Here is a 25155-nt window from a genome sequence, read left to right on the forward strand (position 1 = left end):
TTGACCAAAATGGACAGCTGCGACGCTGTGGCCGCACCAAGTCTGTGTGCTATAACAGATGTTCCAGGGGGTCCGTGCACCCCGGTTCTAGACTCGGTTCCACACTCAGAACCACAGATTCCAGAACCGCAGATTCCAGAACCGCAGATTCCGGAATCACAGGGTAAGGTGTCTCTACCCCCATTCTCTCTTAGTGATTCCAGCGACCAACAACTCGTGGTGATGCGCCAGCCGGCGGACCACTCCTGCAAAGACACAGAGCCAACTGTCTCAGCGGATACAGAGCCTGCTGTGGGTCTGTGTGCCCTAGATGAGGTGTATCCAGATGCTGCCGCTTGCTCTGTGGTGGGCCCGTTGGTCCGAGGTAAGATTGCTCATGACCTGGCGGTGGGCCTGTTGTACATTGACGTTCCCCGACAGCAAGCGCTGGTGCTGCCGGAACCGCGGAAGAGTCCCAAGGCCGTGGCGACTCCCAGTGTGTCGGAGGAACAGCTGGAGATGAGACCGGAGGAAGAGGATGCCATCGCAAGCCAGAAGAGTGGTGAGATACCTTCTTACTCCCCACAGGCTCCGATGAAGGCGCCGGACGTAGAAGTAGAAGTTACGATGTGGGATCCAGTCCAAAATGGCGGCTCGCGTCAACCTGGGAGCCCGTGCGTTCCAATTCAAATTGTCCCAGGACTGGGATCCAACGCTCCCGAGTTTCCGGAAAGTGAGTGGACTGCCCCAGAAGTGTCAATAGCAGGTTCCCAAGAGATTGAGGGGTGTGCTATCCCCACTAGCCAGGCTGCAGTGTTTCCCACAGATGATCGCTACCAGGCGGTACAGGATCAACAGTGTGTACTGGCCATCTGCCAAGTGGAGGGACAATTCAACTCTACCCTGATGTCCAGTGCAGCTGAGGTGGTAACAGTCAGTGTTCCTGATGATGTGCTGGACATCTTATTTTTGTCATTTGTTTTCCCCTATAAATTATGACTAGTGTGAGTGTTATAACTGCAAGCAATATTGGATATATTTGTAAACCTTTAATGTCCACCTATGGCTGCTTACTTTGATACATCAGGATACATTTTTTATTTTCTCCAGCCAATTCATAGTTACACTGGTGCTGTTTGTTTATTTTATATATTTGTATATCTGTTGATATGTAAGTTATGTTTGTACTAGTTTTCTATCTGTCACAAAATAGCTAATTTCTGATCCATTGTTTGATGATTTTTTATTGTGCTAATTGTTTAATTGGCAATCCATGACTATATATATAACTGTATGCTCCAAGTACCCATCATGCCCCTGACGAAGTGACCTAGTGTCATGAAACGCGTAGGGTGGTTTTACACGTTGGATTGATCACTTGACTGGACTTGGTCTAGGCATATGCTGGTTTATTTGTCTGCATTTACCAGCTAGTAAGCTTGTAAGGACTTTGGAGGCACTATACACTATAGCGCTACATGCGCAGTGTTTAACAGGACATTTGAGCTATGGAGCATGCGCCACGCGTCATCCAACAGTGACGGCACCAGCGGGTCTGAGATCGCGCTAGCGGGTTGTGTGGCAGCAACGCACGAGGTCTGCAACATCCTGCGATGTCCCTCCACTGATTTCCAGTTGGATTTCCTTGGCAGCTGTTGCTGCTATATGCTGTTTAACCTTTTACCTTCCGTGAATAGGATTCCAGTTTTAGACCTTCCGGAAGTGATCTCCTGTTTGTGTATTTTATATGGTTGATTGTTAGCACTTTAATAATTTTTTCATTAAATGTATCCGTTTTTATTATAGCTATTTTGTTTTGTTTGTATATGTTGTGTGTTGTTAGTGACTGTTTGTCTATCAGTGAGTTTATCAGTGTTGCACTATAATTTGTCCCTTTTTTCCCTACATGTCATGAGACAACAATCAAGCCCATTTTGGATTTCATTTGGATTGTGAGGGCTGGACTTATCAGTGGTCAATCACCCAGGTGATTTAAGTTTCATATAGGCGCCGCTATTATTGTGTTTTTTGTCATTGTGTTATGATCTCTGTGGGTCATTTATAGCAGGCAGCCAAAACCTTTATCTAAGGTTTTTGTAATTATTTTAGGAATTTTTCCCTAATATATTTAAGCATTAGCGCTTTTTTCACATTATTTTCGATAACTCAAGGTGTGTTACATGCAGATTTATAGATGCTCAGGACCCCTGTGACAAGAACTATTGGTTAACCTTTTGACATTGAGGGGCCTATTCTAGTAGCTTTGCTAACTGTGCTGCCATCTCGAATGGTTTGGCATGTTCCCACAGAGCGGTTTGTCATTTGTATAATCACGGTATTCAATAAGAATATGAAACCATCTCAAACCGTGAGGTAGGAAAATGCCAATACAGCTCGGGACAGCAGTGATGAGATCTCAGCCTCTCTCAAAGTTCTCCTCGTGGTATCTGGCTGCAGTCTGTAAGAGCTGCAGAGACCGTTGGTCAGAGAGAGCCGCCTCTCCATGCACAGCTCTCACAGACGATCGCACTGTTTTAATTTAAATTTGAATACTAGTGTATGGGAGCAGGGGGTCTCCAGAGCTGGATCTCATTATTTTCAGGTGTGGGACCCCCTACTTCCTGAGTTACAGGCTCCTGTATGGGGTGCTGGTATCTTCTATGCATTTAAATGTCCTGGTCACGTGATGCAGGAGATTTAAATGCACAGGAGATAACAGCACCACATAATGGGGCCTGTAACACAGGAAGCAAGGGGTCCCGAGGCTGAAATCAATGTGTTTCAGCTCAGGAGACGCCCTGCTCCCGCACACTAGTATTGAAATTTAAATTAAAACAGAATCATTACATTAGCGGCTAGCTGATAAGGCAATTAAGGGGTTGAACCTGAGTACCCTTATTGTTGGGGAGAAGGTGATGGATGAAGGGGGTAGTTGCCCCAGGGTGAGTAGTTAGGCCTGATGGGAAGGTTGCTGGAGGAGTTAACCCCTTCATTACCAAAGTGGTGATAACCACTATAGCAATGAAGGGGTTAACCACTCCCGCTACCCACCCGAGAGGCCTAACGACCCACCCTTGTGGCAACTACCCCTTCACCCATTCCCTCTACCCCCAAGAAACATTAAAAAAACACAACAACCCTACTACCCACCTCCTCTAACCCTAACAACCCCCTCAACAGTAATGGACACAATTACTAATACCCAGATCTGGATAATAGCTAATTTGCCCATTAAAAATAAAACATTATCCAGCCAGCATAAATTAAATAAAAGTTATACTTACCCCTGCCAGGATGAAGGCCATCTTCTTCACCGTCCTCCAAGTCCATGTCCTCCATGGGCTGCAACAGTACATTAAAATTAGGAACTAATGGCCACTAACCCCTTAATCACCTTAGCAGTTAGAAAGCGCTTTAGTAATTAAAGGGTTAACCGCCCCTCCCCCGCTACCCACAAGGGAGGTCTAACCACCCTCCTCAGTGGATCTACCCCCACCCTCTACCCATTGATTGGCACAGTGGTACATCATGCTCATATAATTTGTGCATGATTAGCTACTCTGGCAGTCAATGGGCAACCTTAAAAAAAACTGCACCAAAAAGACACAACAATAAAAAAACAAGACCAATAAATACAAAATAATAAAAAAAAATTAAGAATAAAAAAAGACAACAATAAGAATTAATAATAAAAAAAACACAATAACAAGACTCAAGATAAAAAAAACACAATAATAAAAATCAAAATGTAAAAAAATACAATTAAAAAAACCAAGCATCAAAAAAACACAATGAAAAAAGTAAAATTTGGGCCACCTACATGAGATATTAAAACACTAGCTCAGTTACATAGATACTGTATGTCACATACAATTCATTATACATGATATTCAATTTTCAAAATCCAATCAGAAACCATGCCAACAAAAATGCTTTATTTTATATGTTTTTTTTTATGTCCATTCATCCATTCTATTCATGTAATATTGTCTCCTTCTTATGAACAAACTTCAGGAATAATAATACTGTACATGCCGTACCTTGAAACTGCACCCCCCCCCCAATCTTACATTGTTGTATAAAATAGAATGACATTTTACTGTGTCATGTCAGTTATATTTCTGTGACAGTCATCATATGAGACATGAATGTTATCAGTTAGATATCTTTCAATACTTGACAAATGCAGTGAGCTCAAGTATTATGCTTTAGATCTTAACAGCATCTCCTGAATTTGAACTTTGGCAAATGTTATCAGTTGTCTGTGCTCGGCAGGAGTAGATACTGTACATTAGCATCAAGTCCATAAAAAGTTACCCAGAATCAAAGTAGTTCTGATGCTTAATTCTAAAGTGGTCTTAACAGGACTGCAGACAAACGGTTTAAAAGAACCTTTAATGACACCTAAAAAATATTAAAAGAAATTTACACTTTAACACAATAAGCAATAATTTTTATTTTATTTTAATTTTAGATATAATGTTGCTAAGTATATAATCTTAATTCAAGACCAAATGTATGTAGACTTCTGAAGTACACTTTGTATATGTTTCTTATTGCATATACTGTAGCACTCTATATATCTATCTGTGTACTAAATGTATTATCATATGGCTTTCGCCTAGATAAGTTAGTAGGGTCTATATTGGAATGCACTAGGTATCTTAAATAGTGCCTGATCCAAAACTAGTCATTTCATAGAGTGCTCAGAACATATACTATGATATAGGTATCTCCTATAATAGTGAGTTGAGTGTCACAGTAGTGCACTTAAATCAGTGTTATACCGACAATACTTTGTATCTCCATGTTTGGACAATTAAAGTGTAGAGTTTATTGAACACTCTACTTGTATGGTGAGTATAGACACAGTAACACTCCCATATTTTCTGTGCAGATGTCTCCGCTAATGCTGATGGGGTGTTTAATGTAAGACTTTAATTTATGTCTATGTACATTCCTGGTTGAACCATGTCTTATCCTGCTGATAATAAATGGACAATAAAAATATACTTGAATGATGAAGGTGTCTTGTGTCCTATTAATTAGGTAATGTTTAGGTAATGTTTTCCTGAGAGAATACGTTCGGTATTAACTATGTACTTCAAAGCTGTAACTGTTGTGATAAAGTTAAATCCCTATCAGCCCTAGAGACATTTGGATCCACATGTTAGACACTTTGGGGCCTATGCACTAAGCTCCGTGATTATCCGTCAGGCTGGAAAAAAATAACCCACACATTAAAAAGTGAAGCCGGAGGTGCGATTCACTAAACCCTTCAGCCCATTTTATAGCGGACGGGCTCAAAACAGCCATACCGTGCGTGTTGTATTTTTTCCCCTGGCTAGCGCACTGAAATTTCACGTATGCTAGCTGATAGAAAAAAAAGCCGCATGTAACATTTGCATGGAGATTTGGCATCTCCGTGCAAGGCTGTTACAGGCGATCGTACACTAAATAAAATCATTTTAATAATAGTGTACATGAGCAGGGGGTCTCCGGAGCTGAACCGCATTGGTTTCAGCCTCGGGGACCCCCTACTTCAGGAGATAAAGACCCCGTTATAGAAGAGCCAGCTATTTGAGGGACAACAGCTTCCACCTGACACAAACCAAACATGCAACCATCTACAGTCAAGCCATACGCTACAACCGGATATGCTCCGACACAGCAGACAGAGACCAGCGGATTAAAGTCTTGAGATCAGATTTTATAAACCGTGGATATAACCACAGAATTGTAGACCAGCAAATTCACAAAGCCACCAGAATACCAAGAAGTGATCTCCTTGAATACAAACAGAAGGAGACAAGCGACAGGGTACCTTTGGTGGTCACATATAACCCACACCTAGGAGCCCTACGCAAGATCGCCAGGGAACTACAACCCATCCTCCAGGAAGATACAAGACTGCAACAGGTCTTCCCTGAAGCACCCTTATTATCATACTGTACAGACAACCTCATAATCTCAAGAATATTATGGTGAGGAGTGAAGTATTCAGCAGTACAACTGAATGCGGGACGAAATCTTTCCAGGACCCAAGATGCAAAACCTGCGCAATGCTCTACACAGCGGACACAATACAAATACCACACAGGAATCGGGAATACAAAATCAGAGGATGGTTCACCTGTTCTTCCAGCAATGTCGTGTACCTCATCATGTGCATGAAATGCCCAGGAGGCTGCTACTACATAGGTGAGACGGGGCAGGGGCTAAACAAGAGAATGAACCTGCATCGCCACAGCATCACACGCGGAACAAGAGACAGTTCTGTTGGCGAACATTTCTCTGACCCTGGCCATAAGATAAACGATCTGAGGGTTGCCATACTCAAAGGTAATCTTAAAACACCGAAAGAGAGATGGTTGCATGAATACAAATTTATGCAACTGTTCGGGACACTTAACGGTGGCCTAAACAGAGATCGAAATTTTATGAGTCATTACTGACACAAGTGAACTCTCTCCCCATGAGCGCTTAAGACCATGTCTGTACATACTGTGCTATATGTATGCACACACAGCTGTCTCTTACACATACCAATACTCCTTGTTTATCCATCCCTATACACCAATAGGTACCACATAGTATCCACACACACTTTTAGTTATGCTACTATCTCTCACATTTTCACACCTACCCACACCATTTATATTAACTCCCACTCCAAAGCACTGTATACACTGTGGGCTCTCCATTCATTTATATTCACACATATATACACACACACTCTTACATCACTTACTTTCAGGAACAATTTAACACATCTAGCCATAAATTTAATCCACACCGGGGGAAGGATAAGCACAGATAACATTCCAAGAGACACTGTTTTAAAGAATACCCTTTGCTTGCTTCATTCATTGTAACAGCGCCGGAAGAAGAGATCAGTGTATCTCGAAAGCTTGCACAAATAAATGCATTTCGTTAGCCACAGAATCGTATCATCTATTTATTTTTTGGTTATTGAAGCTCAGCTAACACGGTACTGATACCTCTACACACATATATATATATATATATACACATTCTGAGAAAAAAAGAATGCACTGGTGAGCTCTGCAACACAAAAAGGCCTGGACGTCCACTGACGTAGGATCCTTTCCATAGTAAAGAAAAACCCCTTCACAACATCCAGCCAAGTAAAGAACACTCTCCAGGAGGTAGGCATATCATTATCCAAGTCTACCATTAAGAGAAGACTTCACGAGAGCAAATACAGAGGGTTCACTACATGGTGCAAACCATTCATAAGCCTCAAGAATAGAAAGGCCAGATTAGACTTGGCCAAACAATATCTAAAAAAGAAGCCCAGTTCTGGAACAGCATTCTTTGGACAGATGAAACTAAGATCAACCTGTACCAGAATGATGGGAAGAAAAAAGTATGGCGAAGGCTTGGAACAGCTCATGATCCGAAGCATACCCATCATCTGTAAAACACGGTGGAGGCAGTGTGATGGCATAGGCATGCATGGCTTTCAATGGCACTGGGTCACTAGTGTTTATTGATGCTGTGACAGAAGACAGAGCAGCTGGATGAATTCTGAAGTGTATAGGGATATATTGTCTGCTCAGATTCAGCCAAATTCAGCGAAGTTGATTGGACGGCGCTTCACTTTACAGATGGACAATGACCCAAAATATACTGCGAAAGCAACCCAGGAGTAATTTAAGGCAAAGAAGCAGAATATTCTGCAATGGCTGAGTCAATCACCTGATCTCAACCCGATCGAGCATGCATTTCACTTGCTGAAGACAAAACTTAAGGCAGAAAGACCCACGAACAAACAACAACTGAAGACAGCTGCAGTAAATGCTTGGCAAAGCATCACAAAGGAGGAAACCCAGCGTTTAGTGATGTCCATGCGTTCCAGACTTCAATCAGTCATTGCCTGCAAAGGATTCTCGACAAAATATTAAAAATGAACATTTTATTTATGATTGTGTTAATTTGTCCAATTACATTTGAGCCCCTGAAATAAGGGGACTGTGTATGAAAATGGTTGCAATTCCTAAACGTTTCATTCAAATTTTTTGTTCAACCCTTTGAATTAAAGCTGAAAGTCTGCACTTCTATTGCATCTTGGTTGTTTCATTTCAAATCCATTGTGGTGGCGTACAGAGCCAAAATTATGAAAATTGTGTCAGTGTCCAATTATTTCCAGACCTAACTGTATAGGTAACAGAGTTACTTACCAGGCAGACCAGGAGATCCAGGACCATGCAGCAAGAAAAGAGACAGCACTCATGGTAAAATCCAAAACGATGTATTTAAAAGGCATAATCAACCGACGTTTCGGTCCTAACAACAGGACCTTTCTCATGAGCACTCCCTTGAGAAAGGTCCTGTTGCTAGGACCAAAACGCTGGGGGGGTGGGACACACGCACAACCACCCGGCCACTCTCCTCTTCACCCCTCTGCTTGGCCAGGAGGGGGGTTGAGCTGCTGCTGCTGCTCCCATCATCTCACAACCCTCAGGGGCGATGCCGCAGCCGCATCACCCTCACCCACCTCCTTCCCTCCCTCCCTCCTCACAGACTGCAAAATTCCCACTCACTGGGCGCCGCCACTGATCCCTTCACCTCACAGACCTCAGGGGTGCCACAGCCGCACCACCCTCTCCCGCCTCCTTACCGCCCTCAGGCCCGCCTGAAACATTAGCACTCTTACCCTCCTGTTAGCCGCCACTGCACCCTCCTAGTCACTCAACCACTCACCCACCCAGTCACTAACTCACTCACCCACCCAGTCACTAACTCACTCACCCACCCAGTCACTAACTCACTCACCCACCCAGTCACTAACTCACTCACCCACCCAGTCACTAACTCACTCACCCACCCAGTCACTCACTCACTCACTCAGTCATGAACTCACTCACCCACTGAGTCACAAACTCACTCACCCGCCCAGTCACTCACCCACCCAGTCATTCACCCGCCCAGTCACTCAGCTGCCCAGTCACTCACCCGCCCGTTCACTCACCCACCCAGTCACTCACCCAGCCAGTCACTCACTCACCTGCCCAGTCACTCACCCACCCAGTCACTCACCCGCCCAGTCACTCACCCACCCAGTCACTCACTCACCCACCCGCCCGCCCAGTCACTAACTCACCCGCCCGCCCAGTCACTAACTCACCCGCCCGCCCAGTCACTAACTTACCCGCCTGCCAAGTCACTAACTCACCTGCCTGCCCAGTCACTAACTCACCCACCCGCCCAGTCACTAACTCACCCGCCCGCCCAGTCACTAACTCGCCCACTCACTAACTCACCCACCTGCCCACTCACTAACTCACCTGCCCATTCACTAACTCACCCACTCACTAACTCACCCAGCCACCCAGTCACTAACTCACCCAGTCACTATCTCACCCAGTCACTAACTCACCCAGTCACTAACTCACCCAGTCACTAACTCACCCACCCACCCACTCAGTCATGAACTCACTCACCCACCGAGTCACGAACTCACTCACCCGCCCAGTCACTCACCCACCCAGTCACTCACCTGCCCAGTCACTCACCTGCCCAGTCACTCACCCACCCGTTCACTCACCCACCCAATCACTCACCCGCCCAGTCACTCACCCACCCAGTCACTCACCCGCCCAGTCACTCACCTGCCCAGTCACTCACCCGCCCAGTCACTCACCCACCCAGTCACTCACCCACCCAGTCACTCACTCACCTGCCCAGTCACTCTCCTGCCCAGTTACTCACCCACCCAGTCACTCACTCACCCGCCCGCCCAGTCACTAACTCACCCGCCCACCCAGTCACTAACTCACCTGCCCGCCCAGTCACTAACTTACCCGCCTGCCAAGTCACTAACTCACCCGCCTGCCCAGTCACTAACTCACCCACCCGCCCAGTCACTAACTCACCCGCCTGCCCAGTCACTAACTCACTCGCCCGCCCAGTCACTAACTCACCTGCCCATTCACTAACTCACCCACTCACTAACTCACCCAGCCACCCAGTCACTAACTCACCCAGTCACTAACTCACCCAGTCACTAACTCACCCAGTCACTAACTCACCCACCTACAGAGAGAGGGCAATGGGGAGCGGAGATAGGGGGTGAGTGGAGAGAGAGGGGGAGCCGGAACATTCAATCACGGGCAACGCCGGGTATATCAGCTAGTATACATATATAACACCAATATACAAATAAATGGTTAAGAATTACATAAGCATGTATAAATAAAAACATGAAATCAGAATCTCCACATCAGCACATTGTAATAAAATTAAACCAGCAGCACATTTCATCTTCACATTAAAACACCAGCACATTTAAAAATAAATGATAGCTCATCTCCCAACACACCAGCACCTAGACAAATATATATCAAATCTCAAACAATTGCATTTGAGTATGTACATGATGCAATTCATCTGTGCATCATGTAACACTATGCAAAATCAATTTCAAAATAAAATACACTATGAACAATGTCCCCTTTGTGAGCCGGGGACCCCCGCCGGCCTGTTGTATGGATGGTGTGCCTGCAAAAATGTAAACAAAGACATTTTTCTAAGTCCTGGGACTTACAAAAATTTCAGGGAAAAAGGCAGTTTAAGAACGGAAAGTGCCTGTTAGCGCTGCTCTGTGAATCGCGCTGAACGGAATAACACGTTCGCAAAGCACTTTCCGCTCTTAAAGCCACTTTACGAGCTTAGTGCATAGCCCCCTATGTCACCCAAGGGGCTCAATGAATATATTGATGTATGGGCCTTATATGGACACGATTACCCTTTTTCCTCATATGTTCAAGTTTCCTTACTTCTCATATCATGAGGTATGATACTTATTCTATTTTACGTTGTACTAATAATTGTTTTTTTTTTCACTTTCAGCTTTCATTTGTTTTATATACAAATTTTATGTATTATATGTTTTCCAATTCAGGTACTAATAAATTATGTTTTCCTGTGCTGCTTAAGCATTGGTTCGCAGCTGACATGATTGCCGCCGCGACCTACCCGGTTGGCGATTGGTGCCACTGTGGCCAGCCAATGAGGGAGACCGGGTGTTTATATAGTGGCTTCGGGAACTAATGTTTAAAGGCCCCTGATGAAGTAGCATCATAGCTACGAAACGCGTAGGATTAGTGTTTTTAGTCACTTGCCGATTATTTGCCTCATTAATACTGTTCCTGGTATATTGTAATACCCCTGGCAATAGATCCGGTGAGTCACTCCTCCAACGTGACTCATTGCGGAGGAGTGGCTTTCCGTAGCGGAGCCACGGTGGATCGTGACCACTTCCTGTTTTGTGAGTGAGCTTTCTCCCTGCGGGCATGCTATCACCCTGTTGGGTATAAGATTGGACTGCGACACCAAAAAGGAAAGGACTCTCTATACCCGGTGATTATACCATCCGCTGGGGCGGACAACTCTTCCCTGATGAGACATGCACCATAAGACTGTGTGATTGTGCGGCCAGCCATCGGTCGCAAGGAGGTCAAACGCCGTTCGGACACAGCCTGGGAGATCCATTAGAGAGATTCAACCCTGTCTGCAGATTCCTTCGTGTCGTGTGGTAACCTTTGTGTTTGAACCACACAATGTGTTGATTCTTTTAAATTGATGTACGCAGAATACTTACCCTATATTTTTAATCAATAATAATTTTGATATACTTCATGATTTGCGTCTTTGCGCTGTGTTTTTTGTCTCTGTTCTCCTAGTGCATTGAGGGTGCGGAGCCACCCTCTAATACCATCAGCTGCAGACGCTCTTGTTATAATACACGGTTATGTATGCCTTTAAATTTATCACTGTGTGTTAGACACTCATGGTATTTGTTGGGTATTTATCACCAATATTGGCTTTAACACTTTATGGTTATAATTTAGTTACACACTTTTCTTTTGTTTAATTCACTTCAAGGAGGGGTCTGCCCCTTTAAATGGAGATTCATTTTTCAGAAACGTTTGTCCTCTTTATGTACATACTACATACAACCTCAAACTTTTCTCCATTATCAATCCATGCACTCGCTTGATCAACTATTTTAATTCCTTATTATGGGAAAAAATCTGCAATAATAAGATAAAATGGGTTTGGAGGAAGGAGCGGAAAATAATATAATGTCCACGCATATTGCTTGGCATGTGCATAAACAAACTACAGTCAGCACTTTACCTCCCATTGCCAAAGGTCCAGCCCAATTTGCATCTCATTAGTCTGATGCTGGTCTCAAGACACTGGAATATCATGCTACTGCTGCAGAATATCCTGAACCTCTGAAGAAGAGCGCTCATCATTTTCCTGGATGATGTCATCAACCAGCCGAATTACTTCACCGTGAAGATAGTGCTGGGGATGTCTAAAGTCTCATGTAAGTGGTAACTCCGGCCCTCTTGTCCGCAAACAACATGAACCCTGAAGCTAGACCAAAATGAGAAACAGTCCTTGTATTGAATAAACAAAGTAATCACAACTTTGTGTGTCCGGACTCCCGAATGCGGTGTGCCCTCAGCCAGTGGTGAGTACAGGAAGTGATCTCCCAAGGGGGATATAAAATGGTGGTGCCCTTCGTTCCAATGTCAAAGCGCACAGATGCGCAAAACATGTTAGAGATTTCTTCCAAGACCCCTGCTTGTTTGATGTTGCAGTTGCTTAAAAAAAAATATTATTTTTTTCTTAGTGATCCAGCCTTCGTCAGCCATTTCCTTCCATTGGAACGCAGTGCACCACTGTTTTCTCTGTCCCTTGGGCGATCACTTCCTTACTTCTGTACCAGTCTGAGCTCTAAGGAGTCTAAGAAAGTGCAGGATATCTGCTGATACAAGACTACCTGTGACCCAAAAACCACTTCAACAAAGACTAAAGTGGGAAAAGAAAATCAGGCAGCACCAAAAACTCCAAAAGGGAATACTCTAGGACCGATGAATAAAAATAATATACAGATGCAGTCTCCGGATTGGGCCCTCGCTCCAGGGATGCTCCTTGTGCTGCCGCCTGCCCAGAAGTGATTTTGTGCCCCCCGTGGTGCGTGTTCACCCGCTAGTGCTTGAAAAAAGCTGAGTGAAGCATGCGCACGCACCTTATGTGTGCATGGAGTGAGGGGGAGCGTGCTTGCGTGGGAGCCACAGGGAGGATCATCCAGAACCGTAAATTTTATCTGTAGCCACAACCATTGCCATTGATGAACATAGAAAAGCTGATTCTGCACCAGGTCCTTGTACCCCAATCACCATCACACCCACTCAATTCCCCTTTAAACCAGCACATCCCACTCCTGATTCTTCTCAGCTCACCTCAGACCCAGCTAAGCTCGCCCCTGACCCAGATCAGCCCAACTTGAATCCTGCTCACCTGACTTCATACCCAGCTCAGCCCAACTAAGACCTAGCGCAACTCCCCACAAATTACAGAGCTCCAGTATAGCTGTATCTGGTGCCTGGATCAGATGCAGTTTGACAATGTCAAGAGAATTTGTAATGAACAATTGTTATGCCACTATACAAGATACAAGTATACCTGTTCCCAGACCTGCCATTGACTGTGTCCTGCAACTGCATCTAGCGAATAGACTGAACACAATGGAAGGGAAAATGTACCTTCTTTGGAGGTGGAGGACAGACCAAATAGCCAGGGACATGGTAGGTCTCTATTGGATTATACAGTAGGTACACAGCATGTTAAAAATAAGTGAGTACAAGCGCTAGTGCAACAATATTGAACAAACAGGAAAAACAAAACCTGGGATACAGTCCTAGAGAGTAGGTAGTCCTGGAGCTGCCGTGGAGATTTAATCTGGTATCTTCCAACCAGATATGCAAGATGTGGGTGGTACAACCTCTGATGGCGCTGAGGGTAAGTGGCTGGAACAGAAGTCTTGTGCTGAGGTGTCTTTGGAATAGCTCAGAGAGGGAGACAAGAGAAATACAAGCACCACTATGGTGTATTACCCTTAAACAATGTGAGACATATGTATGAAAATATGGAGCATTTAATGGTTAAAACAATTGTTAATACAATTGGTATAAAATGCGAACTGTAAAATAAACAGTAGATAATCTTCTGTGAATAAACGAATTGAGGGCTTCCCAGCACTATTGGCCGAAAAAAGCCTTGTTGCTCCACCAGGTAAAACTGAAATCCTACTCACCGTCCTGGAGTAGGACATGTGCATTGGTACGGGGTCTTTAACCAGGGCTGGCCGTCTGCTGAGGGTTACTGGACGTGCTGGAAGCGTGCGGGGAGGTTTCTGGAGTACTCGTGTTCTCAAACAACAGAGTGGATAGCGCGCGTCTCCTCCGCTGACGTCACTGCCGGATTGGCTCAGCTACGGTGTCCCTGGATGGCCACAATACCTTCCTACGCGTTTCGAAACACTCGGTCACGTGTTTCTTCGTCAGGGACATCTGAGTTGATTTTCCCAGCTAATCTTCAAACACCATGTGACTTTGAACGTTATGCCAAGTGTGAACTTTGATAGCTCATGGGGTACGAAGGCTATTCCTAAAGATTTGTGACGAGCTACAGTTTTTTTGATGAACTTGGGAAGCTTTATAAATGCACTACTGCAGAATTTAAGAATGTGAAAGACAATTTCAATGGACTTTGATGGCATCAGAGCACTGGGGGCTGGACTAATTAATACATTAAGCTGATAACTAAAATATGAAACTTTTGAATACATACAGTTTTTAATACAGTAAATCTTTTTTGTCATTGTTTAATCTTTGTTTCATCCTTTTTTTGCAGATTCGGTCAACACCTTGTTCGTGTAGGAATCACATAAGGTAATGTATGCTTTCTAAACTATTTTAGAGACCAGTCTAATCAGGATATAAATATATAGTATTTGTCAGTGTTTAATTTGTGCTACACTATTGAGATATGAATATATTATACACACACACCATGGGAAAACACCCAAGAATATCTCTGATAATGTACACACCTCATAACTATTAGGTGTGCACATTATCAGAGATTTTCTTGGGTCTCATTCTATGGTGTGTGTGTGTGTGTGTGTGTGTGTATAATGTATGCATTCCGTTCAATTAAAATTATATGTTCTGTGATGCTATATAAAGATGCGCGATGTGAAACAATGCAATAATTGTTTAAATAATAATGTGCTTCTGATAAACACAATATTCACAAATGACAGATACTGTAATGACTAGATTCTCATGGAGGATGTTATGGAAAAACTAGACTGCAAAAATATGATTTTAATAGGATGTATACGATTTCCCCCTTTATACAAGCTCATCTGGCACTTCTCATTTACATTGAAGTTTATGTTTCAGCTCTAGAAATAAATGCAGGAATCTCATTCTCCATTGTCAAGAATAAGCAGTAAATAATTAAGTAGGACTGAAAAATGCTCAGCCTTCTTTTCCCCTGAACCACTCATGTATGGGTAGATATTTAAGGTGTAGGCCCTCTTAGGGCCAAACTGAATCAAAAGCAATGATACAAATATTGCAGATGATTTCCCCCCCCAAAAAAAACAGAATAAGGCAAGAAATAATGCAGTAAATATTGCGTGCATTTCTGAGGTAAAGCATGCATTACCATTGTGCTTGTGATAAAACATGTGGTAACAATGCGTTATCGTTAACTTATCGCTTTGTTTTAACTGGAGCAAAAAAAACATTTGCTACATCAGCCACATACCCTAACAAAATTATCATTGTTTTTGCTTAAGATCTTGCAGGACAGATTATTCAGTCTCATGGATTCTATCAGTCTTAGAGGGTTTAAAGTTTAAATATTTAATAACAGCTATTCAAAACACTTTAAATAAACTGGATTTTACAAAAAAATTTGCATAAAAAAAAAATATATTTATTTAACCCTAATAATTAAAATTAGCAGTCTTACCTGTGATTACTGTACACTTATCAATATAGAAGCACCTTCATCAGTATAAATCCAAATTCAAATGTGGATGGTCACAGCTACAGTACATAAAGTGCAGATCCTCAGCAATAATAGTGTAATACAGTACATATCCCAAAACTAGAGAATACTGTCAGGGCTCAGCGACTCTATTTACATAAAATCTTCTGCTTGATTTGGCAATCATTAAAAGCTTATCCATAGCGATATAATCTGTTTTTCTATGGACAATCTTTTAATGATTGCCTAATAAAGCAGAAGATTTTATGGAATACAGCAGATGTGCTCTGACAGTAGTTACACCATTTGGGATACAGTACTGTATGTGCTACATTATTTGTTATCATCGTAGTTGTAACAGGTTCCCCAAATTGTCACTGAATTTTACATGTGACTAATGCATAGAATGACAGATACTGTACTCATTTTGAAAGTGAAACATATTTCCTTCAGCATAGTCATTATTAGCAGTATGTAAAACTGACATGCATCTCCGTCCTTAGTAGCTTTTTCGATAATTATTGTGAACTTTTGCTTATGTGCTGTATTATATCCATTATACAATTTGACTGTCATTTTAGACTACATGTCAAAGTGGCATTAATTTACTTTCTTATAGTCTCAGGGAATATATACGTTCATACTGTGGATTCATAAAGTCATGCATTTTTAACTAGCCAATCTTTGTAAGAAGACTCTAATTTCCTGCCTAACCTTTCTAGTCTAGCTTACCGTGACATAAAGAGATATAGGTTATTTTTAAATCTGTATTCTAATTCAGAAAGTAAGGTTTGTAAGAGTAAGGCTATATAAGTAATATTTTCTCTAAACATACTTCTGTTTAATTTTTATTTTTATAACAGAATGGGGTTCATTCATAACATATAATATCATACATGTTAATGGTAGTGATAATGTATCGATGTATCTATTTATTTATGCATAAAAGGGCCAGATGAACCCTAGCCTGTATTTTCAAGGATGGAAACGTCAGACAATACATTTGCTTACACAATGCAAGTCGAACACTTTTGTGCTACTGTTGCAGGAACAATGCAACGACACGTGGGTGTTCTGAGTGTAGGCTTTTTATTTCAGCCAGCAAAAGAAACATGGAACAAAAATAACAGAGCTTTTCTTCAGCATAAAAGGGTTAACAAAAACACAAGTCCTTGACAAGGGTTTCTCAAGTCCATGAAACAGCAGAACAAGATTTTCACGGTACACAGACCTTATTTCAGGCTTTCTCCCTTCAGAGTTTCAGCATGTCTTTCTCTGGTGCAATCAGAAAGAAGAACAATGAACAAGTCTAGAGTCTGTGTTTTTCAAGCCCCTTAACGGGGCAGCTGGGACCTGGTTAATGAACCCAGCCTTTTCAAGCTGTAATTAACCCGGTCACTGCTGGACCGCAGACCTATACATAGGTCTCCCAGATATACTGAATTAACCATGTCACATCTTCCTTCACAAAACTTTAATTTATTTACAAAATCATGTACAGTATACAATATTTTTTTTACAGTGATAGGAGCAAAAAACATCTTCCCTGATAATTTTTGCCACTTATTGATAAAATGTTTTTACAGGAAATAATACATTGTTGAGTTATATATATATATATATATATATATATATATATATATATATATATATATATATATATATATATATATATATATATATAAATGTTATTGAGCACTACAGTATGTGGAGCATCAACCCTGCCCACTGGAATGTTAATGAGACAATAGGACAAATGACTTTGAATCCACAGCTGTATTCAATCTGAACCCCTTCAGTGTACATCTGCGTCACCCAAAGGCAGGCAGCCTTTGGCGCAGCCGAATAACAGCTAAAGGATGGGATCTGTTTGCTGCCGTTTGCTGATGTTTGGTGATGTTAAAGCCTCTCTATTTCAATCTGAAACTCACCAGCCCTTTCATTCCCTGTACCCAATTTTCCAACTCTATCTGTCCATGAAATGTCTGTGAATTGACTGTATAACCTCTGCTCTTTTAATGTAACTATGTATTGTTATAACTCTGTGCCTAGGACATAATTGAAAATGAGAGGTAACTCTCAATGTATTACTTCCTGGTAAAACATTTTTATAAATAAATATATGTAATATAGAATAAATCTACCCCCCTTTTAAATATATTACAGACAGTCCTCGTTTTACAACGCTTCGTTTTACAAAGAATAGCTTATCCAACGCTATGCAATGCATACCTATGTTCATTTTTACAACGCCAAAACGGCTTATCCAATGCGCTTCCGATGCTTTGCAAAGTTGTTTATGTGTATATAATATATATATATATATATTATACTATACTATATAATATATATATTTTTTTATATTATATTATATATTATATTATATATATAATACAGTATTTTTACTATATAATTGATGTGTGTGCTGCATATCTTATTGTCTGTGTAAAATATTTTATGTATTTTAGCATTAAAAATGCCTTCAGGAATGGAACCTTTCATTTAAACAGTGTTCCTATGGGAATGTGTGTTTCACTTTACAACGTTTCGCTATCCAAGACCATTTTGAGTAACGCATTGTGTCGGATAACCGAGGACTGCCTGTAATGTAATTTGTTGTCACAAACAATCTCCAGTGGTAGTGAATTTACACAGTCACAATAATAAGAATAACTTGACTTCATATAAGAGTGCTTTTCAAAGGCCTAGAGCCGTGGTTTCCAATCTTTTTTTGGTTTAGGAACCCTATATGAACTTCTGAGGAACCCCAACCCTCTCTAATAGCGCGTCAGAGATCAGATGCATTGTAAGGAACCCCAATCCTCTCTAATAGCATGTCTGAGATCAGATACATTGTATGGAACCCCAACCCTCTCTAATAGCGCATCTTAGATCATATGAATTGTACATTTTTGGTATTTGGAACAATTTTTAAATTACCTGAAAATTGTAGAGAGAAAGAGAGAAACACAGCAGAGGGGCAGAGAGAGAGAAACAGAGCAGAGAAGACGGACAGAGACAGAAAATATTGCAGAAAGGAAGAGACAAAGAAGACTACAGTATGCAGGGGCTGAGACAGAAACTCTGCAATGGGGAAGAGAGAGGGAGACAGACAGACAGACAGACTTGGATCAGAGAGGGAAAGGCACAAGGGAATCTGACTCTATAATGACTATCTTCTCTGTACCAGTTGGTGTTTAAAAATGTAGCCCTCTTTCCCCCCACCCTAAGTGAGATTTGGGATGGGTAGGTGTATCTGACTACTTATCAGTGTGGTACTGTACCTGTTTGGCAACCAGGAGGGCTGAGCTTCCGCCACGGGGAACCTGGGGTATATACTTACTGCTGCGGCACAGTTTATTCGAGCATTTGCCCGTTCTGTGCCGCAGCAGTAGCCTGGCGCGCGCCCGAGAGTGACGGGCGCGCGCCGAAGCAGCGGAAGAGCGCCCTCCGATCGGGGCGCTCTCCCTACCGCTGCCGGGTCCGCCGGGTCCCCCGGAACCCCCTGCCGCTGTCCCGCGATCGCGGGACACCAGGGCTCCCTCGGGGAGCCCCTGGACGCGCGTGCAGGGGGCGCACGCTCCTGAAGACGCGTGACCGCGCGTCTATGACGCGCGGCACGCCGAGGGGCGGCCACTAGCAAGCCGGGAAATCTCCCGGCTTGCGGATCTGGCCGCAGTGTGATAAACTGTGTCGCCAGTGTACACTCGGTTCAGCGCCTCCACTGATGAGGGATCCCAATGTGGTGGGAGTGTGCCCTCACCAGAACAACCATACAGTAAATACACACAGTGTGAATAAACAGTATTTACTGAGCATGAAAGATAACTTCAAGGAAACTCTCTTTGCATAACATCAATACATAATAGGAATAACACTGCATCACCCTGAATGCATACCATCCCCTCACCCACCTGTCCATCATCACATCACCCTCAGTCCCTTTGATAATACTGTGCTTGGACACAAAATCCCTTGAGTATCCACAACAATAAAGAGAGTGTGAGTGTGAGGGATAGCGCTGCCCTGTGTTGGAGCCTGTGGTGCACTTAATATATAGTACCTCCCTGATCAGTCCTGATCAGGAAAATCCTTGGAACTCAGAAACACCGCACAGTGATCCCACACTGCACTGCGCTGCTCTCTGCAGGAATGGATACACACGCTGACTCCACAGGGGAGGGATCCCCAGCCGAAATGATCCTTTATCACAGTCTCTGCTACACGCTGTACTGACAGTCAGGCACTATCATGCAGCATTCCTCTTTCTATCTGAGTATGGTGAAGGAGTCCCTGTCTTAAGGCAGTCCCTATCACATACAGTATTCCTCTAGTGTCTCAGGGGACTAACTGGGCCTTGGGGTATACCTCTACCCTAGTCCCTGCATGCAGAAGATCTCTTACTGTAGATTCTGTCTGATCCCAGACTCTGGCAGCTCACCACGTGCAACTGGCACTGGTGATATAACACACACTGTATAACTTAGAAAGCAACCCCCCTTCTTCCTATGAGGGGCCTTTCACTGACACAATCAAACTAACTGATGTGGCTGCACTCAAAGCCACACTGTCTCTTCTTGTCAGAGCACACAGCACTGCAGCTGTGTCACTGACTAGACTTACACTCACCTAAGGGCAGGGTCCCTACCTAAGGGGCCTTCCCTATGAACTTACCCACTAACCTAGTGGGGAGTGGGGCCTACCTGGGACCTGGGGGTAACCTGGCCTACTGTAAGAAGCCACTTGCTCCTTACACACTTCCTCCCCCTTCCTTCTCCCAGCTCCAACTGACTAGCGTGGTCTCTGCAACATTGTATCCTTCTCCCACAGGAGAAGCTGCAAACCCTATTTGCTGGCTGGCTGCACGTGATGTGGGTGAAAGGGCAGCCCCCAGAGGCTGCTTGGAATTGTAGTCCACTCAGGACCTCTTTAGCATTGGGACCACGTGCGCTATCTTTACTGCGCCTATGCGAAGCTGTAATGACCGCCACAATGCTTAACTGCGCCTGCGCGACCTTGGGGAGTCCCTGCACTACGGAGCACCATCTCTGCCCCCTCACACTCACTACACTGGCCGCCGCGTCGCGTCTGCGCAAGCGCGAGCCTCCGCGCACGTGCGGACATAACAAAGATGGCGGCGCCATGCCTCTGACGCCACCGGGAGGACTCTTTGGGGACCTGGCTACATAAATATAAATATATATATTGTGATGCCGTCACTGCCCTCTAAGGGCTAGAATGGGGCAGTTGTGGGACTTTACAGCTCTCACTGTGTTTATCATTCTGGAAAGGTCTGTTCAGCTGTGAGTTAATAAGCTAATTAGCCTAGCCTGTATAGTCAGGAAGTGATACAGAGATCCCCCCCCCCCCCCATGCTGCCAGACACACACTGTTGAGAGTTTTAGAGAGAGGGTGAGAGACGCTGCTGCTATACTAATCTGGGAAGGCACACACAGACAGCCCTGTGAGAGACTGAAAGGGGACCTGCTGCAGGTACACTGGGCAAAGTGGGAAAAGAGTTTAGTTCTCCCACAATTAGTTAGGGTCTAAGCAGTATTCGTCAGTACTCCTGGAAGGTGTTAGGTCTTTTGTTTCTGTTTGTGTTATGTGTTAACCCTGTACCTGCTTTATACCCTGTAAATAAACCCCTGCTTAGAAAGTACAGTGTTTCCTGCCTTTGATCTGGACAATAGATCCGACGCTGGGACTGAGACGTCACAATTGGTGGAGTTTAACGCGGGCAGTCCACAAGGCAGTGAAAGGGGAAAATGGAGGAATTTCTGACCTGGTTTCAGTACAAACAAACAGAAAATTCGGCAATTTTAATGCAGGGTTTGCAGCAACTGGCAAAGACCCAAGAGGAGATGTCAAAATCCTATAATGAGAGTTTAATACAGATGACAAAGTCACAAACTGAAAGTATGGCGGCGTTAGTACAGCAGATGGCGCTGTCCCTACATCAGACCCTAAAAGAAGAGCAAAACGAGGCACAACTTCGCCTACACCAGGAGCTCCGAGTGTTGGGAGAGAAAATTACCGCCCAGCCTAGAGTGGCCCCACAGGTCGCTCACCAGGTAAAAACGCACCTCATTCAGAAAATGACGATGGACGATGACATTGAGGCGTACCTGTCAATCTTTGAGTGCATCGCAGTACGCGAAGGGTGGCCAGCTAAGGAGTGGGCGGGAATAATTGCTCCCTTCCTGGTGGGTGACTCACAATAAGGCCTATTATGACTTAGAGCCCGAGCAAGCTAAAGACTATGACACCCTGAAGTCGGAGATTATGGCACGGCTAGTGGTCACCCTCGCAGTTCGGGCCCAACTGTTCCATTCCTGGCGTTATGATTTAGAGAAGACACCCCGCTCTCAACTCTATAACCTTATACACTCTGCAAGGAAGTGGCTCCAGCCTGAGGTATGTTCCATCACTGCAGTTGTCGAAAGAGTCGTTATAGACCGGTTCCTGAGGGGTCTCCCCCGCACCATCCAGAAGTGGGTGAGCCAGAGTGACCCCAAAGATGCCGAACAGTTGGTCGCTTTAGTCGAATGTTACTTGAATGCCGAAGAGATGTCCAAGAGTTAAAGTCCAGATTTGTGCTCCGGTTCTCGCTTCCTGCGCTCCAGGCGGTCCAATAAGACTGTTCAACCGAATAGGATCCCCAAGGACTCATTGACTTGCGTAAAGGAGTAGGAAGTCCCACAGCACCTAGGAGGGACTCTGGTCTCGTTGTTCCCAGTAGACTGGAGACAAAACACCGACCCAGTTTTGGAAGGTATATAGAGTGCTACAGATGCCATGAACTTGGACATGTGGCCGCAGTTTGCCCTCGGAACGCGGAACCAATGGAATGTAACTTTTCTGTGGGGCATGGTTCGCGCTGGGTTTCTACGGTTCAGCACAGTTCTTGCAGTTCAGAAGAGGACGATGAGGACTCCTATGTGGCCCCGCGGAAAGGACAACCTCCGTGTGCAACAAAAGCTGCAGGGAAAGTTTACCCCGTGGCATCAGAAAAGACCAGAGGTGGACTACAACACAGAGTGCTTGGCGCAATCGTCACAGGAGTGACTACTAGCCTTGGTATGACAAAGGCTACCGATACCGCCATAAGCAGAAATCCAAGTGAGTCAGACCGAAAGAATGTTGACTGGAAACGGTTCTATGAGGCGTCCCAACAAGATGTTCAACGACTCATCGGCAAGCAAGAAGTTTCTCAGCGAGAGGTCTGCACGTTAAAAACAGAGCTGGGTAAAGTAAAGCAGCAAGTGCTAAAGGAGCGACTGAGTACCCAGTGGGTCCCCGCCGAGCAGCATGATGAGCACCCAGAGCCTTACCCAAGCATCACTGGAAGCAGAATACGAAAAAACTAAAAATGTCCAAACCTTGGAATCTGAAAAACTGAAGTTGGATAAAAGGCTTCTAGAGCTAAAGCGAATAACTGAAAACACGTCCCAGCAACTCACAGCTATAAAGGAAGACAACCTCAAGCTGGAGAAAGAGCTGGAGAAGCAGAGAGCCTGCTCCATCACCAAAAATCAGTACTCCCAGGGGAAAGAGGCATGGAACACAAAAGCAGCAGCAATCCTAGCGACAAAAACTACAGAGATACAAAATCTGAAGGATGCGCTGACACAAACTCAGAGCAAGCACCGGGAAGAGATGAAGGCCCTGAGAGGAATTGAATTGGCAGCTGCCTTGAGCCAGAAAAGAAGTATAGAAGGACAGCTTCAAGATCTGGAAGGACCTGGAGTTTGAGCGTGCTGGCCGCAAGAAGGCAGAGAAACAACAGCGTGACCTAGGCGATGAGCTCGAAGCTCTGAAGACTGAGTGGGACACTATGCTGGACTCTATTACTGCTCAGCAGGAGGTCTAATGAAGAAAACCTTTTAGAAGAGGTGGATGTCAGACATGTCCGACAAAGATGTGGCGCATGGGATAGTGCACGGGCCGCTCACAGGGAGTGTTTCGCTGGGGGGAGGGATATGTGATGCCGTCACTGCCCTCTAAGGGCTAGAATGGGGCAGTTGTGGGACTTTACAGCTCTCATAGAGTTAATCATTCTGGAAAGGTCTGTTCAGCTGTGAGTTAATAGCTAATTAGCCTAGCCTGTATAGTCAGGAAGTGATACAGAGATCCCCCCCCCATGCTGCCAGACACACACTGTTGAGAGTTATACAGAGAGGGTGAGAGACGCTGCTGCTATACTGATCTGGGAAGGCACACACAGACAGCCCTGTGAGAGACTGAAAGGGGACCTGCTGCAGGTATACTGGGTAAAGTGGGGAAAGAGTTTAGTTCTCCCACGATTGGTTAGGGACTAAGCAGTATTAGTCAGTACTCCTGGAAGGAGTTAGGTCTTTTGTTTCTGTTTTGTGTTATGTGTTAACCCTGTACCTGCTTTGTACGCTGTAAATAAACCCCTGCTTAGAAAGTACAGTGTTTCCTGCCTTTGATCTGGACAAAAGATCCGACGCTGGGACTGAGACGTCACAATATATATATATACATATATATATATATATATATATATATATATATATATGTATATATCTCAAGAAAAAACAGGGCTAGACACAAATAAATAATGCAATCAAATTACTAATAGATTAAATTAGTGATCATAAAAAATAAAAACCATGATATAGTTACAAGTTCAGTCCAGGAGAAGCAAAAAATGTAGGCATTCCAATATACGGACTGAGTTATAAAGCCAAAAACGCAAGTATGGGGGCTGCTGTATCCGGGAAGAATCACTCCCCAAGAAGAAAACGTACAAAAAAAGCAAAAGAAACAGCGCACAACCCTAGTGTATTACCACAAAAATAGGATTTATTATAAAAAATGGAGGCGAAGACAATGCCAACTTACAAGATGGATTAAAATTAGAAATGTGTAATCAATTTGGACTATATAAGGTTTGAGTATCATCTCATCTATTTTCCTCTGAAGAAGTCGCCGGTACATTTGCGACGAAATGTGTAAGGGTGTTAACGCTACTGGCAGCACCAGGAATCTACTTCATTGTGTTTCTGCGGTATCAGAAGGGAGCTGTTATGCTGTGGAACAAGGAGAACATGTACCATGTTGCCGGGGGGCCGTTGATTGAATGCACATCACCGGAGGTGCCCGGCTGTGGAAGTGGAATAGATACACATGCATGTGGTCACAAGTCTTCAGCTCCATACCGACAGACAAACAACACGATACTGTTGTCTATGTCCGATGCCCTTGTCCTACCTCATTGCTGTTAGTGACCTGATTTTAGCTTTTGTTAATAAAACTTATTCTATT

The sequence above is a fragment of the Ascaphus truei genome, chromosome 2, assembly GCF_040206685.1.
Source record: "Ascaphus truei isolate aAscTru1 chromosome 2, aAscTru1.hap1, whole genome shotgun sequence".
Classification (NCBI taxonomy): Eukaryota; Metazoa; Chordata; class Amphibia; order Anura; family Ascaphidae; genus Ascaphus; species Ascaphus truei.